The sequence below is a fragment of the Artemia sp. Qi Xiang Cuo genome, chromosome 18 (assembly GCF_049724085.1).
Source record: "Artemia sp. Qi Xiang Cuo chromosome 18, ASM4972408v1, whole genome shotgun sequence".
Classification (NCBI taxonomy): Eukaryota; Metazoa; Arthropoda; class Branchiopoda; order Anostraca; family Artemiidae; genus Artemia; species Artemia sp. Qi Xiang Cuo.
In genome coordinates, this window is record NC_142811.1 from 32,441,345 (window position 1) to 32,460,736 (window position 19,392).

The window sequence follows — 19,392 nt, forward strand, 5'->3', positions numbered from 1 at the left end:
TACCGTAGTAGTGATTTCCTATTTTCGTTTTAGTTTTCTTCCTGTCGTAATACCTAGCTTGAGTGGATATCGTCGTCTGTATTATGTTCCTAGTTCCTTGGCACCTTACCTAGGCCTTTGTGAGGCAATGAATTCGTAATGTCTTCAATTATTTTTAGCACATACCTGGCATGTCAAGAGTGACTTTCCCATGGTATGGGCACTTCTAAAAAGTCAAGTTTGGTTAATGATAATGAAATAAAACAAAATAGGACGAAAATATAATAGTTTACAAACAAATTTGGGCTATATATTTGCACATTAGGGGGGGCGATAATAGCATATATTAAATACGTAGCCTAACCTAACCTAGGTACCTTCCCACCCTAAACCCCAAAAAACAACAGTTTAAATATAGTTCCCAGAGTGAGAAACCCCTGAATGCTTGTTTATACAACATCATATAGCGTCAATCTTTGCTTTTGTCGAGTGGATGCCACAGTTTTTCGTGACTGGTTTTTAAAAGTGCCCATATAATGAGAAAGTACCAACATTTTGTATATATTAGAAATGGAAGGACCAATCGGGATGAAATTTTCAGTTAAGCTAGCCCTTAAGACAAACACAGATTCCTGACCCACCATTTGATTATATCTTCGGATTTGAAAGACCTATTGGAATTTAACTATCAACAAAGTAAACTCTTGATGTAAATATAATTTATTTTCAATTATAAATAGGGTTTTCAGTTTTTGCAGTTTTTGATTTTTGCAGTTTTCGGTTTTTGTGGGGAAGGGAAATTTCCCCTCCCCGCCACCCAAGTAAAAACTAGTTATAAATGTTATGAAAGTCAGTAATAACAATCCAAGGATTGATTGGAGCTATGGAGTTAAAAATTTCAGAGAGATGATGAAGAATGAGTTTTGAAGTAAATCAATTGTTTTTTTTTTAGTTTGGGCCTTCAATGGAAACTAAAGGGCAGTATTTAAACCTAAACGAGTGCATAGCGAAAGCCTTCGAAACGTCTCAAGCCCTAGAGGTGAACCTCATTTATTTTTGATTGCGATCATTTTCAGTTTTCCCTCCAAAATTGACCCCCCCCCCCACAAACACAAAAATAACATTTAAAATGTTGTTTTTGGAGTTAAACCTTCTTATTTACATGTAAAACTATCAATTTTATTACTGTTTCTAACTTCAGGACTTAGATTTTTTCAGGATAGATTATTTTTCAGTACTTCTTAGTTTCAAGATTTGAATTTTTACAGAATTGAATTTTTTTCAAGATATATATATTTTTTTTTATAACATTTCGTTCTCAGCAAAAATAATGTCATTATGTTTGCATTTCACTTACCTACATTTTTTGTTTCATTGTTAGAAATAATTATGATCAAGTAACTGTTTTTCACAATCGATGGGTACATGTTTACATTATCATAAAAGATTTATTCTTTAAAAACGGTGAATAATACTGCACTTTCATGTCACTGCCATACATTTTTAATACATGGCTAGAAAAAATAATGATTAAGTAACCAGTTTCCATAATCAAAGCTTAATTGAGCACGATCAGACAATACAAATCATGATTAATTCTTGGGAACAGCAAAAAGGCAAAAGTAGATACATAAAATAGCCTACATCTAACAAAAAAAGAACTATTGTAATTTAACTATTAGCATCTTTAATGCGATTTTATATGAAACATGTAATGGCTTGACACTTTCTTTTGATACATTTCCATGTTTACATTTTCCAATAATCAAAATTCAGCAAGGCAGAGCTACAATAAAATCATTAACTAAATTCACAATATTGTTTAAGAAATTTAGTTCTCAACCCAGAGATTTACGTTAGATATATATCACAATAAAAATTACTTAGATAAACTTTTCTTCTTGAACATATTCATGTTTGTCCCACCATCTAAACAATTAAAAGAAACAAAGGCTCGGCGATATGTCCTCCATAATGACAATAGACAAGCCGAGGTAAAAGTTAAAGGTTAAAAAAAAAATTAATTTTACAAAGGCACCATTTCAAACACTTCGTGGTAACGAACTATAAGTAAGGAGCGACCCGGCTCAATGGTAACCAAAACTCTAAAAAACGGAATTTTAATACCAATAGATTCATCAAAAGAATCCGATTTTAATTCTGATTTCAAATATATAAGTTTCATCAAGTTTAATTTTACCTATCAAAAGTAACGCGCCTGAGAAAATTTGGCTGATTTTCGAAAAAAGGGGGAAAGACCCCCTAAAAGCTATAGAACCTTAATGAAAATCACACCATCATATTCAGCGTATCAGAGAACCCTATTGTAGAGGTTTCAAGCTCCTATCTACAAAAATGTGGAATTTTCCATTTCTGCCAGAAGAAAGATCACGGATGCGTGTTTATTTGTTTTATTGTTTGTTTTTTTTTTCCTAGGGGTGATCGTATCGACCCAGTGGTCGTATAATATTGTGAGAGGAGTCATTAGAACGAAAATTAAAAGTTCTAGTGGCCTTCTTAACTGACAAAAAAATGAAGGGCAATTAGGCCCCTTCCACTCTCATTTTTTCCCAAAGTCACCTGATCAAAATTTTGAGATAGCCACTTTGTTCAGCATAGTCGAAAATATAATAACTATGTCTTTTAGGATAACTTAATCCCTCGAAGCCCCCAGGGGGAGGGCTGAAAGTTATGAACTTTTCCCAGTGTTAACATATAGGTTATTGGGACCTGGCTCAATGGTAATCGAAACTCTAGAAAACGGTATTTTGATACAAATAGATACATAAAAAGAATCAGATTTGAATGCTGATTTCAAATATATAAGTTTGATCAAGTTTAATCTTACCTATCAAAAGTTACGCTCCTGAGAAAATTTTGCTGATTTTAGAAAAAAGGGGAAAATGACCCCCTAAAAGTTATAGAACCTTAATGAAAATCACACCATCATATTCCGCGTATCAGAGAACCCTACTGTCGAGGTTTCAAGCTCCTATCTACAAAAATGGGGAATTTTGCATTTTTTTGCCAGAAGAAAGATCACGGGTGCGTGTTTATTTGTTTTTGTTTTTTTCCCCAGGGGTGATCATATCGACCCAGTGGTCCTAGAATATCGCGGGAGGGCTCATTAGAAAGGAAATTAACAGTTCTAGTGCCCTTTTTAAGTGACCAAAAAAATGGAGGGCAACTAGGCCCCCTCCCACGCTCATTTTTTCCCAAAGTCACCTGATCAAAATTTTGAGATAGCCATTTTGTTTAGTATGTTCGAAAATATTATAAGTGTGTCTTTTAGGATGACCTAATTCCCCGAAAATCCCGGGGGGAGGGCTGAAAGTTATGAACTTTACCCAATTTTAACATATAGTATTGGTTATTGGGAAGTATACAGTACAGACGTTTTCAGGGGAGATTTTTCCTGGTAGTTTGGGGAGGGGTCGGGGGTTATTTAGGAGGATTTTTACATGAAGGAAGTTTTCATGGGGGAAGGGATATTGCTATGAAGGGGACGCCGGACTTCCTAGCATTATTTAAAAAAAGATCAGAAATTAAATATAAAAAAACAAGTTTTTCAACTGCAACAGCAGCAACATCAAAACTTTAAACGAACAGAAAATATTACATAAACGATTGGGTTCACCCCCTAGTCAATAGCTCACTCTTTAAGCCAGAGATGTTTTAGTACTTTCATAAGAGCTATTTATTCTAATTACCGGCCTTTGCGATTAAGCGGTCATTTTTAAAGAATTGGAACAAAATTCTAACTTTCGCTTAACGAGCAAGGTATTGACTAGGGGGCGAACCCCCTAATATGCGTATTAAAAATATATGAATATATAAGTTCGTTACGTAGGTTAATTCGTAAGTTACGTATATTTATTATTAATAAAAACGTTCGTAAATAAAATGAAACAAGTTTCGAGAAAGCCATTTAACCCAAGTAAATTAATGTGAAAATTTTGTTTTAATTATTCATGTACTTTGAGCCAAGATCAAAAGCTGCATTTATACAAAAACGTTCAAAAATTAAATAAAAAAACAAGTTTTTTTAACTGAAAGTAAGGAGCGACATTAAAACTTAAAACGAACAGAAATTATTCCGTATATGAAAGGGGTTTTAAAAGGGCAATAAATTGCGTAAAGAGCAAAAAACTGGTAATTGCAAAAATATTTGTGTATATTTTGACAAGGGATTACAACAATTCCATAACCTTAAAAAAAGAAAAACAAAAGTTTGAAGCTTAGTAGAAATCGTTGTTTTCGGGAAAATTGTCATCCTTGTATATTCTGGCTTAAAAAACGATTTAGATAGGTCAGAAGTTTGAGAAAATTTTTTAACACCTTAATTTCGAGAAAAAAATATTTATTTAAGTGACGTCAATTTTATAAACACTAGTGTTACTTTGACGTTGTCAACACTTGTCACACTTATGAGGGAAAATTGAAGATTTTCAGGTATGGAGAAGTATATTAAAGTGCTTAAAGAGCAAAAAAAAATGGTAATTGCAAAAATATTTGTATATATTTTAACAAAGGATTACAAAAATTCAAAAACCTTAAAAGAGAAAAACAAAAGTTTTAAGCTTAGTAGAAATCGTTGTTAGAAATCAGACTTGCTGTAATAATCAAATATCTTTTAATAGACTTTAGTATGAAAAGAGATTTAATGGCGTAAAGAGCAAAAAAACTGGCAATGTCAAAAATATTTGTGTATATTTTAACAATGGATTACAAGAATTCAAAAACCTTTAAAAATAAAACCAAAAGTTTGAAGCATAGTAGAAATCGTTGTTAGAAATCGAACAAGCTGTGATAATAAAATATCTTTGAATAGGTTTCAGTATGAAAAGACATTTAATTGAGAAAACAGCAAAAAACTGGTAAATGCAAAAATATTTGTACATATTTTAACAAGGGATTGTAACAATTCAAAAACCTTGAAAAATAAAAACAAAAGTTTGAAGCTTAGTGGAAATCGTTATTAGAAATGGACTTGCTTTAATAATCAAATATCTTTGAAAGGACTGCTTTATGAACAGACGAAAAATTGTCTGCGGTTAGAAGACAAGTGACAATGATAATCCATATAAAGGAGCGTTCCAAGTGCCGAGTGCACGCTGATCTCAAATATCATAGGCAGCGCGCCAGTGCTGCCTAAGTAAAGAACGATGTGGCCACAATGTGTTGTTTTTTTTTTTTTTTTTTTTTTTTTTTTTTTTTTTTTTTTTTCTCCATGCCCGGGCACTTCGTATTGAAGGAGTCGTCTTAGAAACTTCAAAAATGGCTGATTCGATTGCAAATTGAAGTGGCTAGTGCCCTTTTTAATAGTCGAAAGTGATTGAAGAGCAACTAGGCCCCCCCCCCAAGCCCAGCATTCCCCGAAACACATCCAATCAAAAGTTTGAGATAGCCATTTTGTTCAGCGTAGTTGATTTCCAGATATAAAATATCTTTTTGAGGAGGACACTACCCCACAGCCCTCTGGGCAAGGGCTTTAAGTTATGCCCTGGGGGTATATAAGGTTTTTATAGAAGGTGTTGTCGTAGAAACTTAAAAAAGGCTCATTCCATTGGAAATTCAAAGGGCTAGTACCATTTTTAATAGTCGACAGTGATCGGAGGGGAACTATCCCCCCCCACGCCCATCATTCCCCCAAACACCTCCGATCAAAATTAGGAGATAGCCATTTTGTTTAGCGTAGTTGATTTCCAGATAGAAAATATGTTTTTGAGCAGGACACTCCCCCACAACCCTCAGGGCAAGGGTTTTAAGTTATGCCCTGGGGGTATATAAGGTTTTTATAGAAGGCTTTGTCGTAGAAACATCAAAACAGGCTCATTCAATTGGAAATTCAAAATGCTAGTACCCTTTTTAATAGTCGAAAGTGATTGGAGGGCAACTAGCCCGCCCCCCCCCTTCGCCCATCATTCCCCCAAATACATCCAATTAAAATTTTGAGATAACCATTTTGTTGAGCGGAGTTGATTTCCAGATAGAAAATACATTTTTGAGGAGGACACTCCCCAACAACCCTCAGGGCAAGGATTTTAAGTTATATCCTCGGGTATATAATGTTTTTATAGAAGGTGTTGTCATAAAAACTTCAAAAGGGGCTCATGTGATTGGAAATTCAAAGAATAGTGCCCTTTTTAATAGTTTAAAGTGATTGGAGGGCAACTAGCCCCCCACGTCCATCATTCTCCCAAACACATCCAATCAAAATTTTGAGATAGCCATTTTGTTCTGCGTGGTTGATTTACAGATAGAAAATATGTTTTTGAGGAGGACACTCCCCCACAACTCTTAGGGCAAGGGTTTTAAGTCATGCCCAGGGGGCATATAATGTTTTTATAGAACGCGTTGTCGTAGAAACTTCAAAAAAGGCTTATTCTATTGGAAATTAAGATGGTTAGGGACCTTTATAATTGTCGAAAGTGATTGGAGGGCAAAGCGTCCCCCCCACGCCCATAATTCCCCACCAACACCTCCAACACACTGTGGTAAATAGCCATTGGGTTCAGCGTAGTAGACTTCCGGAGAGAAAATATGTTTTTGAGGAGGACACTCCCCCACAACCCTCAGGGCAAGGGTTATGCCCTTGGGCATAATTTATGCCCTGGGGGCATAAAAGGTTTTTCTAGAAGACGTTGTCGTAGAAACTTCCGAAAAGGGCTCATTCGATTTTAAATCCAAAGGGCTAGTGCCCTTTTTAATAGTCGAAAGTGATTAGTAATATTTTTTGTTGTTGTTGTTTAGACCAGGGCACTTCGTATCGAAGGAGCTGTCGTGGGAACTTCGAAAGGGGCTCATTCAATTGAAAATAGAAAGAGCTGATGTCCCTTTTAATAGTCGAAAGTGATTAGAGAGCAACTAATCCCCCTTCCACTCCCATCCTCCCATTTGCCCATTATGTTTAAAAACTAACTGTTGCCTCAAGACTAAATCAAAATGCACTGTGATAATGCTAATTCCCAATAGGGCATCTCAGCAGTATCCCAAGAACGACTGAGGGTATTATGTTCAAAATTTCGAGGCTACTTCTGCTCTTAAAATTTAACCAAATCAAAATAGTGTAAGTGTAACTATTGGGAGGTAATCTACGGGAGTCACCACTTATTGGTGCAAAAATGCCGCAAAAAGGTTGCTATTCCACTTAATCGATGGGGAGAACCCCTTGTCGGCCCAAATGTTAGTGGGATTCTCGCGCTTACTCCAACCGTTCCGTATCTATCGGGTATCAGTGCCCAATTTACAATATACCCTGCCTTAGGGTACGATAGCGTGATCAAATGGTCCCAGGGTTACCGGTAATATTTCTAACTATCTCTTTAGACTCGACCTGGCTATAAAGTCAAAGATTATATAGTATGAAAAATCTTACTGTAATCAGTCACGCTACAAAAAAGGACAATTTTCCCCAGCCCACTCAGCCAGCCGCGTGTCTGCGACGGGGTGATGGGGTGGTAATGAATTTTTCAGCCAATCCGAGGGCTTACTAAATTACTGGTCAAACATCCCCAACTGCGCACTTTAATACCTCGTGGTCTATGTAACCAACTACGCAATTAGGAGGACAGAAAATGGTGCCACCAAATTAAAGGAAAATTGATAATTATTACTAGGGGAAGGAAAATAATTAAAGGGGCCAAAAGAAAAGAATCTGGGAAGGACATTTATCTGAACAAACTGTGACCAAGGGTTCCAACACCTTCCTCCTAAGATAAATGGCCACTACTCCGGTGGATTGGCTGGAAACTCAGACATAAAATAAATAACATTAAACTCAAAATCATCAAACTTGTATCTTCTCTTCTTTCTTCCACCAATGCCTGTACTTCCACTGCTTGGCTCAGGATTCGTCGTCATCCCCATGTCTCGAATGTAGAACCACCATGGTCTAGATCGTATAGCATCTGCATTAAGTTTTGAAAGTTGAAGTCTCCAAGATTAGTAGAAATCAATGTGCGCAGCACAATCAAAAACAAAAAAAAATTCTCGCTCTCACGAATTTACATTTGAGAGGAGCAAAGAATCAGTTCCTAGCACTTTCGATGATGCCAGCCCTCATGAAAAATTTTGGCTGCAACAGCCTCTTAATTTCTATCTGTGGAGACAACCCCACATCTCAACGAAAAGTAAATTGCCGCTTGGAATAATTTCAAATAATCTAAGGCCGAAAATGCAAAGGCCTGTGAAAACGATAAGGGTACTGGTAATGAAGTAAAATTTTGAGCGAACCATGAATCGCCTTTTTTCTGGGTTTCCTCCCCTGGGATAATCAAATGAAGAATATGCGTTGATGCTAATTGAAGATGAAACTTCGATACTGAATATAGTTTTTCCGGAAATAATTGTCAATTCCCATGAAGAATAATAGCTATGAATAGGGTTTCTGGACAAAGCTTTGGGTGAAGTATGAAGTGAAAGGGAGAGAGTATCCCCCAAAGACTCCAGATCAGAGAGGCAAAATATCGGTAAAGGGATCACAACTTGTCCACCAGTTGTGCATTGAGGAAAAGGGCTATCTTTCGCGACTTCCCGCAGGGGATCTTCCCAAAGGGATTCCTCTCCCTCATAAAGGATCGACATATCTTTTGAGTTGATAATACCAATCTCAGATTCCTTTCCAAGTTTTTCCAATCCAACTCGACATTCAATATCTACCAACTTTCCTCCAACCCGTTTTAGGTCATTCATCTCTATTTTGTAACCATCTTTCTTTATTCCCCATGGGTCTTTGACCTCTTTTTCCCCCTATTATTTATGTTATCAAGGCACATCCCATCCAACATTTTTTTAAACTTATATTATTCTTTTCTCAAAATCGGGACATGCCGTCAGCATTTCCGTTATCTATCCCCGGTCTCAATTTTATTTCGAAATCATATTCTTGTAAGCACAGGGCCCACCGTGCTAATCGTCGGTTATCTGGCTTCATTATATTCAGCCATCTCAATGGGTTGTGATCCGTTATTATTTTAAATTTCCATCCATATAAATAATAGTCTAGTTTTTTGACTGCGTATATTAACGCAAGACATTCTTTTTCTATCGTGCTATAGTTTAATTCTGATTTTGATAATTTTCTGGATATAAATGTGATTGGATGTTCCCCATCCTTAAAATCTTGGGAAAAAACTGCCCCTAATCCGTAATCTGAACTGTCAATTTGTAGGACAAATGGTAAGGAAAAATCTGGATTTCTCAGTATTCTTTCGCTACAAAGAGCATTTTTCAGTGTATCAAATGCATCTTGTTCCATTTCTGGCCATTTAACCCTACAGAGGCAATTGTTGTAAAAAAACAACACTGTACTTTTCGAGCTTGGACTGCCATCTTCCTGTAAAAAAATACTGCTTTTACCAACATCTTTCGATGGGGCTGAAAGATGGCAGTCGATTGATACCTTCGGGGAGTTGCTGTGTGACATGTGGCCTAAACAGTGAGTCACAAAACCAAGGGATAAGAAAAACTAATGAAAAGGTTGGCAATTTCTAAGCTAAAAACTGGTAATAAAACGAAATGGTGGGAGGTTCCTTGCATGCCATTTGTGTATGAAACATATACCGCTTTTAATTACTGTAGCTGAAATTCATGAAATGTGCAAGAATTTGGATCAGTAGCAAGATAAACTTCCTCCTGTTGTAAAAATACAACATCGGACGATCGTGGCTCAAAATTATGAAACAAACAACTAAATAAGAAAATAAAAAGGGTGAATAAAACAATATAATTTTACATCAGCTATTATGTAGGAGGAGTCTCTCCTACACAGTAGCTCAAACCACCCCTCAGGAATGGTGGATCATTGAGTAGACAGGGTGTTTCATATGTCTAATTTTTGTTTTCTTTCTAGATGGTGGAATCTTACGACAGACTAAGAAAACGAGCCAAAAATCGCCGAATTGACGCAGAAGAGGCGGCCAAGTATATTTTTGACATTCGAGAAGATATGTTGTCTGATTTGTCCGACGATGATGATGACAATGATCCAGACTTCCTGTCTCCAGAAGATCTTATCGATGATCCTGATGCAGACTTGTTGCCTCTACTGGACAATCTCCACTTCTTCTTGGAACAGGATGACGTGGAGGCTAACACTGAACCCAGTGACGATGACTCGGGGGAAACTCCACCCTCCAGTCAGCAACAGCAACCGGTAACAACAAGTACTGGAAAATCAAAGAAGAAATCGAAAGTCCAAGAAAAATTCGACTGGAGAAAAGCAGAGATAGAAAAAGTTGATCTGTCTTGGAAAGGAGAGCCTCGCCAAGTTCCGGGCATCTTGGAATACTTGGAATCTTGGAATACTGAAATACTTCCAAAAATTCTTTGACGATGAACTTCTTGAGCTGATAGTTGAACAAAGTAACGTCTTTGCACTTCAAACTGAGGGATGCAACCTCTGCCTCACTGCCGAAGAGCTAAAAGTTTTCATGAGCATTATTCTATTATTTGGAGTGATTAAAGTTCCCTATTATCGAATGCACTGGGAAGCAGCCACCAGATACCCTCAAATTGCCGACAAGATGGGCCGACAAAGGTTTGACAAGATCAAACGTTTTCTTCATTTCAACGACAACAATAAAGCTAAGAAACCTGGAGAACAAGGATTTGACAAGCTATGCAAGATTCGACCCGTCCTGAGTCATATCCGTTCCAAGTTTCTTGAAGTCAGCCCCGAAGAACACCATTCAATTGACGAGCAAATGATTCCTTTCAAGGGGCGAAGCAACTTGAGACAATATCTACCAAAACAGCCGACGAAGTGGGGAATAAAAGTGTTCACAAGAGCCGGTGTGTCAGTTTTTGTATATGATTTTGAAGTTTACCAAGGGAAGGGCACTCTTGTTGAAGATGACATAGAGCCAGATCTTGGAGTCGGAGGCAACATAGTTTTACGTCTGATGAGTACCTTGCCAGAGAAAATGAACTACAAGATTTACTTTGACAACTGGTTTTCGAGCTTGAAACTAATGAATTTGCTCAAAATTAAAGGATTCCCTTGTATTGATGCGTTGAACAAAGCGCGATTGAAGGGCTGCCCGCTCCTCACAGATGGTGAAATGAAGAAACGAGAGAGAGGAACGTCAGATTACAGGACTGACGTTCATTCTGGTGTTATTGTAGTGAAATGGTTAGATAACAACACGGTTTGCTTGGCTTCGATGTATGCTGGAATAACGCCACAAGACACGTGCAGACGCTGGAACGTTAAGGATAAATCCAGGGTTGAAGTTTCAAGGCCAGCCATTGCTTATGAGTAGAACCGTCATATGTGTGACGTAGATTTAGCAGACATGCTGGCGGAGATGTGCCGAACTCATCTACGGACACGAAAATGGTATATGAAAATCTTCTGGTGGCTTATTGACACAGCAGTCTGCAATAGCTGGCTCCTTTTCAGGTCAGACGTCAAAGCGCTGACTTCAAGGACAGACAAACCGATGATCTTGAGAGCCTTCAGGTCTGAAGTTGCTGCAGGGTTGTATGCCTCGGCGTGTGTGATGCCCCAACGTAAACGTGCTAGACCATCTGCAGATGTTGAAGCAAGTCCCAGCCCCATTCGAAGTCGCAATCGAATCCAACCGCTCAAGCCGATGGACTTGCAGATCGAATCCGATCTGCTCAAGCCGATGGACTTGATCACTGGCCAAAAAAGACTGAAAAGCAGAGCCGCTGCAAAGAGTGCAAATCGGGATATACCACTTTTGAATGCGAAAAATGTGACCTTCCACTGTGCCTTACTGCCAAAAACAATTGTTTTAAAGCCTTCCACACAAAATGAAAATGCCCCATTTTTATATACTCGAGAGGCTAATGTCGTATTTTTACAACATGGTCTAAAATTGATAATTTTGAATAAATCATGCAAAAATAAAATTTTTTGTCAATAGTCTGACCTAGAGATTACATGGGAAGCGTTGTAGATTTTTCCTGGTATTCGTTCATATAGTGGCCTGTCCAGGGTTAATGGGGTCTACGGCCCCCTTCCTTGTTAACTCCGTCAAAGGTGTAGCAATCGTTGCAAAATTCGGTATGAATTTTTGGTAATATCCTGCCAACCCTAAAAATGACTGAACATTTTTCTTTGTGGTCGGAACTGCTGCGTTTCTAATTTTTTCTGTTTTTTACCTTAATGGGGCTATTATACCGTTTCCTATTTTGTTTCCCAGGTATTCTGTCTGTGACTGTACTAATTTACATTTTTCTACATTCAAGGTTAGTCCTGCTCTCCTCAGCCTGGTTAATATTTATTCCATATGGATTAGATGTTCATTGAACGAGTTCGAAATTACTATAATGTCATCCAAGTAGGCTCTTGTATATGGTAAGGAATTTAAAATATGGTCTACTACCCTTTGGAATGTTGCTGGTGCCCCTTTTAGTCCATATTTAATGTACCTAAATTGGTACAACCCAAAAGGAGTAATAAAGGCAGTTTTGGCTGAATCATTTGGGTGCATTTTTACTTTCCAATACCTCCTTCTCAAGTCCAAAATTGATATAAATTTTGCGGAACCTACTGACTCTAGAATTTCGTCCATTCTTGGTATCGGATACGCGTTTGATCCAGAAATATTATTTAGTTTTCTATAGTCTACGCAAAATCTAATGGAGCCATCCTTCTTCGGGACTAATACGACTGGTTCTGCATATTCTGAATTTGATGGTTCTATAACCCCTAAATCGAGTATTCGGTCTCTCTCTTTTTTCATCGCTTTCCTTTTAGCTTCTGGTATTCGGTACGGGTATTGTTTTATTGGTTTCTTGTCCTTTAATAGTTTTTATGTACTATAATTTCTGTTTCTCCGATTTGGTATGTTAATACGTCTGCAAATTCCGTGAATAACTTATTTAATTGGGATTTCTGAGCTTGGCTCAAATGTGTTTCTGCCGAAACTCTTTCAATGGCATTTATATGTGTTTCCGCCAGGTCTATTGTACCTATAGGGGCACTTTCCTCGTCATGTTCTGAGGTCGAAATCATGACACAGCGCTTCTGTGGATCCTTGTGGTTTTCTTTTTCATTCTGCTTGTTAAATTTCCTCAGTAAATTCACATGGTAAACTTCTTCCTTTTTTCTTGCTCCATCGAATTCTATCATATAACTTACATCATTCATTTTCTTTTTCACCTTAAATGGTCCTTTCCATCTTACTTCCAATTTATTATTTCCGTCCGGTAACAATATGTGGACTAGATCCCCTTCCGTGAATTCGCGCATTCGGGCGGATTTATCATACCATATTTTCTTATTTTCTGCATATTCCCCCTGTGCTTGCTTGGCAATTTTATGGTATTTATGCAGTTTTTCTCGTAGTGATAGCAAGTGAATTATCACTGTTTCTTCATTTTCCTCCTCACTCTCCCATGATTCCTTTAAAATGTCTAACACCCCCCTCGGGTTTGTCCCATATAGTCCCAAAAAGGACATAAGGAAGCATTTTGTCCCATTGGTTTACATCATCTCTTACAAAACATCCCAACATACTAATTAGGGTTCCGTTAAATCTTTCTGTCACTCCATTTGTCTGAGGATGGAATGGAGGAGTTAATACTTGTTTAATTCTGAGGAATTTTGTATAATTTTCGAATGTATATCGTTATAAAATTGGTTCCATGATCTGTTAAAATTTCTTTTGTGATTCCGTGACGTGAGACATGTTTCGCTAATTCGTCTGTGATTTTTGGTGATCTTAGTGTTCGCATTGGGATAGCTTCTGGGTATCTTGTAGCCAGATCATTAATAACAAAAATGAATCTGTTTCCTGCGCTAGATTTAGAAAGTTGACCTACAATTTCCATTGAAATTCTCTCAAATGGTTTACCGAAAATGGGCATTTTTTTCATTGAAACTTTTTCATTTGTTTTTTTGTATGCGACTAATTGACAATCTTTGCATCTTTTACAAAAGTTGATAATATCCCTTCTTAATGATTTCCACCAAAAACGCTGCAAGGCTCATTCTCTTGTTCTTTGGGATCCCATGTGTCCCCCCGTTGGGCTTGAGTGAGCCAACTTTATTACCGCTTTCCTTAATTCACGTGGTACCAAAAGTTGTAACTTTCTAGGGTTTTCCTCAGTCTCCATTATTTTGTAAAGTAGATTTCCATTACTGGAAAACTGTTTAGATTGCGGTTTTTTTTTTATTCGTTAGTGCTAGTTTTATTTTTCTGCACTCTCTATCATTTGTTTCTAATTATTCTAATTTTTCAGAGGTTACCCCGAGTATTTCGGGTAGTTCATCTTTGGTTTTTTCTGGTTCTTTTTCTACGGTTAATAATTTCTCTTGTTTTTTGTTATATTCCTTTTTATCCGCCCTTTTTTGGCTTTTCGGTTTTCTTAGTTTTGCATTTTTTATGAACATCTCGTCGTTAAATTGAAATGTTTTTTTTTTATATTTTGACTATCATTTTCATTAGTGGGCGGATCAGCCTCCCTTTTATTATTTTTCTTGACTTCGTGTTACCGCATTTACTTTTTTAATCATGGAGGTTGCTTTTAGTGTAAGAAAATTTTCAATATTGCCGAAATATCCCCCTAATAAAACGTCCACTGCAAGCGTAGGTACAACCCCTACTTTTAATTCCTTTTGAACCGTATTTCCCTCTTTATTGGCTATTTCGATTATGACCTGAGCTGTCGAACATTTATGTTCTGTTCCATAGTAGCATAGCGCTGCCACTTTATTTTTGTAATTTACGTCGGTTTTCTTTACCAATTCTTCCCGTACATAGGTTTGGTTGCTGCAGGAATCGATACCTATTTCTACCGATTTACCATTTAGTTCGCCACATACTTTGTGTGATTCTGCAAATGCGCAAGTTTTCATATTTTCCGGGCTTTTAATCCATGCGGTTTTCTTATACGTTTGAGATTTGTTTTTCATTCTCTCGGGATCGATCGTTTCTCGGATTGTCCTGTCTTCCGTTTGCTTCATCGTCCCTTGTTCTGTAATTATTGTCGTATTTTTTTTCGCGCTGCAGCAATCTGAGGCATAATGTCCTCGCTTATTACAGTTATAACAGGTAACGTCATACTGTTCCTGTTTTTGGCCGTATTTTCTACCGTCTTTATTTGGGTAATTGCTGCTATAGTGGCTGCCGGAGTTACAATGGTAGCACGTTGCTTCTGTTTGTCTTTGCCATAGCTGGCTAGCATTATTTTTATTCTCTGAGTAAGGGTATTCTTTCCTACCACTACCTCCTAACCTTGTTCTTGGTGGGAATGCCTCCCTCCTAATTTCAGTGTGCCTGTGTGCTAATTCAGACATTTCTTCAGTTGTTTGTGAGTTTTTCTCTTTTAAGTACATTCTCATATTTGGGTGAGTATTTTCTAAGAATTATTCCATCGCTGTTTTATCTACTATTTCCGTTATCTTATCTTTTGTTTCTTCCGGGTCTTCTAACATTCTATAGTTTTTCAACTCTTATCTTTAAACACGTATCTTTCAATTTGTACCCGTATTCCTTATAAGTTTCGTTGTCTCGTTTTCTTTCGCTTCTAAACTTTCTTTGAAAGTGCTCGGGGGAGAGTTTAAACTTTTCAAAAATGGCTTGTTTTAGTCTTTCAAAATCTTTTGAGTATTCCATTGGTAATGCTTTATATGCAATTTGTGCTTTGTAGTTAAGGAGCGGCTGTATTCTTGTCACCCAATTTTCTCTCGGTAAACCGCTTAATTCCGCCGTTTTTTCAAATTTTATATGTATAAATGTACATCTTCATTTTCTTTCATTGGTTGAAGGTTTACTGCATGCATTTCCTCTATTGTAGACAATTTCTGCGGCTCTTGGGAATTTCTCCCTGCAATCATTTCCATTATGTATTTTCTTTCCTCTCTGTCTGCCTCCTCTTTTTTTTCTCTAGCTATCATATCAGCCTCTTCCTTTTTTTCTCTGGCTATCCTGTCAGCCTCTTCCTTTTTTTCTCTGGCTATTCTATCAGCCTCTTCCTTTCGTTCTTTATCTATTCTAATATTCTCTTCTCTCTGCTCTCTAGCTATCCTCTCTTTCTCTCTTTCTTGTCTATCTTTCTCTCTTCTTTTTCCATGAAATTTAATATTTATTGTGTCATATCTATTTGGGTACTTTTTCGAGAGCTCCTGCTGGAAATTGAGCTTCTACTACTCCTGTTACTTGGCCTACTATGATTATTACTGTCTTTGTATTCTCTTAATTCGTTTTCTGAGTCTGCTCGTTGTATAATATTTTCTTTTCCCCCCAACTCCCCTACTTTTTGTACCTCCTCTGAAGGGTGAGTTTGTTTTGTTTTACCCGTACTTTCATGTAATGATTTTTCCTCATGTATTATCGCCACTGTTTCTTTTGTTCGGGTTTCTCTATCTGAAAATAATTCTTTCTTAATTTTCTTTAGACTTTTTCTTCTTCCCTGGTTTTTACCGGAGATCGCTCTATTACTGATTTTATTTTGAAGATTTCCTCTTCACCCGTCCCAGAAATGTCTATTTCCCCTGTTGAGTGATACATGGTTTTATCTGATGGTGTTTTTCTTAGGGTATTTCCAGTGGGAGTCACATACAATTGTGTGTCTGAATCCGATTTTTGTTTCACCGCGGTAGATCTTGTTTGAATTATCCGTTTGTGCAACAGTATTTCAAGGTTTACTTAACGTCTTTCGTCGAAATGAAAATCCTTTTATCAATGCAACTTCCGGTCAATCGCGAAAAATTGCTGCGTGTCAATTATTCTTATATTTTTGCACACTAATTAGTGGCGCGATATTTTGATTCTTAAATTGTATTACCTATCTATTCACCAGAGGCACAGCCCAGATAAAAAAGAATTTTATTTGTGATTTTTTTATTTTTATCTATGTAACCACAATAGGCTGCTCTTGTAGGCTAAATTACTTGTCTTTTCGAAAGCGCAGAATTCTTTTACTATCAGGTTTACTGATAGGACCTTTAATTGTTGCCACCACTTATTGGGAGGTAAGGTACGGGGGTCACCTCTTATTGGTGCAAAAATGGCGCAAAAAGGTTGCTATGCCACTTACTCGAGGTTAAAACTTTTAACTTTTAAGTTATGTTCGTTCATGTTAGGTTAGCGTGGCCGACCATGCTAACCTAACCTGAACGAACCTAACTTAAAAGTAGTTAACTTAATATTACCTAACCTATCAAGTTATGCTGCCAGCATAAATATAATGGAATGGATGGCAACAGTTGGGTTGTAAATCATACTGATGTGTCTCTGACATTGAAATAAGAATCCAAGGTGGAGTTAAATGTTGGCTGCAGGTAACCGGGGTTAGGTTAGATTGTCCAGTATTTACATGTCATGATGGCGTAGTCTGGCATGATTTTTTTGGTTCCGAGAGGACTTTATAATCCAGCAAAAAGAGGTTTTGAAGGTCAACGACATGTGAATTGATAGATCTCACTTGCTTCAGTATTGTAAATGAGTTCGGTGTATCAACATTGATTTGTTTTAAGAGTTATTATAATGTTTTGTGTAATTGACTCAGAGTATATTGTATTGGAAAATTCTTCATATTCTGTCATTTTTTAAGCGGCATTCCTGTTGCTAGATGAAAATGTCGTGAAGTTTATAGTTATAAATAGAATCTCAAATACAATATGTTCAAGTAAAATGAAAAAGAAGGTGTGCAAAATTCAATTTTATAAACCGAAGCGGGTTTAATGATAAAATCGTAAGACTGTGGAATGAAAATGGTTATGAAATAAAATAAGCACAGGAGGAAATTCAAGAAATACGCAGTTTTTTTCGGTGTGCAAGCTACTTATGTTAAGGGAAACGTGCCAACTGATAAGCTCTTAACAGCAGAATGAAATAAAAACGTTCCATTATTCAACTTTGAAGACTTTAATAGTAAGAAAAACTTGCATTCAGTTCATGACCCAGAAGACAAGGTTCAGTATTTCGCTCAATGGGTACCCGAGAAGATACCTAATATGGGAAAATACATCAGATTATCGAAGACCTAAACTCCTGCTCCTTCTATTGAAAGGACTGAAAAAAGGTGATAATGGCTGAAGTGAATCTAACCATGAGTATTAGACAAAAATTACCCAAGGAGTCCTTATAAGGGCTAAAAATTTAGTGATACTCACTAATTATTTTGTTTTGCAGGAATTATTTTGGGTTGTGTTTGAACTTTTTTGTATTCTATAAGAAATATTTAGGGTAGTCCTAGAATTTTTGTGTTTTGTGGAAAGTATTTCGTGTTCTACACTTAATATTTTTCTTTCTGTTAGAACTATTTTAGAATTTTGCTGAGGATTTTTTGTATTTTGTAAGAAATATTTCTGTTTTGTGCGAATTATTTGGGATTATATTTGGAGTTTTTTGTATTCCATAAAAAGTATAAAGTGTTGTTAGAATTTTGTGTTTTGTAGCATGCATTTTGTGTTCTAAAACAAGTATTTTGCATTCTGTTAGAAATGTTTTTGAATTGTGCAACGTATTTTTGTATTTTATAAGTGTTATTTATGTTTTTGCAGGAATTATTTGGATTATGTTTGAACTTTTTAGTATTCCACAAGACATATATGGGGTCTTGATTAAATTTTTGTGTTTTGTAGCAAGTATTTTATGTTCATTACCAACAATTGTTCATTCTGTTAGAACTATTTTAGAATTGTGCAAATTATTTTTGTATTTTGTATGAATAATTTTTTGTTTTGTAGGAATTATTGGATTATGTTTGAATTTTCTCGTATTCTATGAGAAGTATTTGGGGTGTTGTTAGAATTCCTGTGTTTTGTAGCAAGTATTTTTTGTTCTGCAGCAAGTATTTCTCGTTCTGTTAGAACTACTTTTAGAGTTGTGTAAATAACTTTTGTATTTTGTAAGAATCATTTTTGCTTTGTAAAAATGATCTTGAATTATGTTTGAACTGTTCTAGAGCAAGTATGTGGGATGATCTTAGTTTTTCTGTATTTTATAGCAGGTACTTAGTATTCTGCACCAAGTATTTTTCATTCTGTTAGAACGGTTTTAGAATTGTGCAACGAATTTTTGTATTTTGTAAGGATTATTTCACTTTTGTAGGAATTATTTGGATTATGTTTAAACCTTTTGTATTCCATAAGAAGTTCTTGGAGTGATGGTAAAATTTCTGTGTTTTGTAGCAAGTATTTTGTGTTCAATACCAATTATTTTCCATTTTGTTAGAAGTATTTCAGAATTGCGTAAAGTATTTTGTCTTTTTTAAGAATTATTTTCTGTTTTTTAGTAATTATTTGGATTATGTTTGAACTTTTTTGCATTCTATAAGAAATATTTGGAGTGATTTTAGAATTTCTGTGTCTTGAGTAAGTATTTTTTGTTCTGCAGCAACTATTTTTGGTTCTATTATAACTATTTTAAGATTCTGTAAAGTTTTTTTTTGTATTTTGTAAGAGTTATTTCTGTTTTGTAGGAATTATTT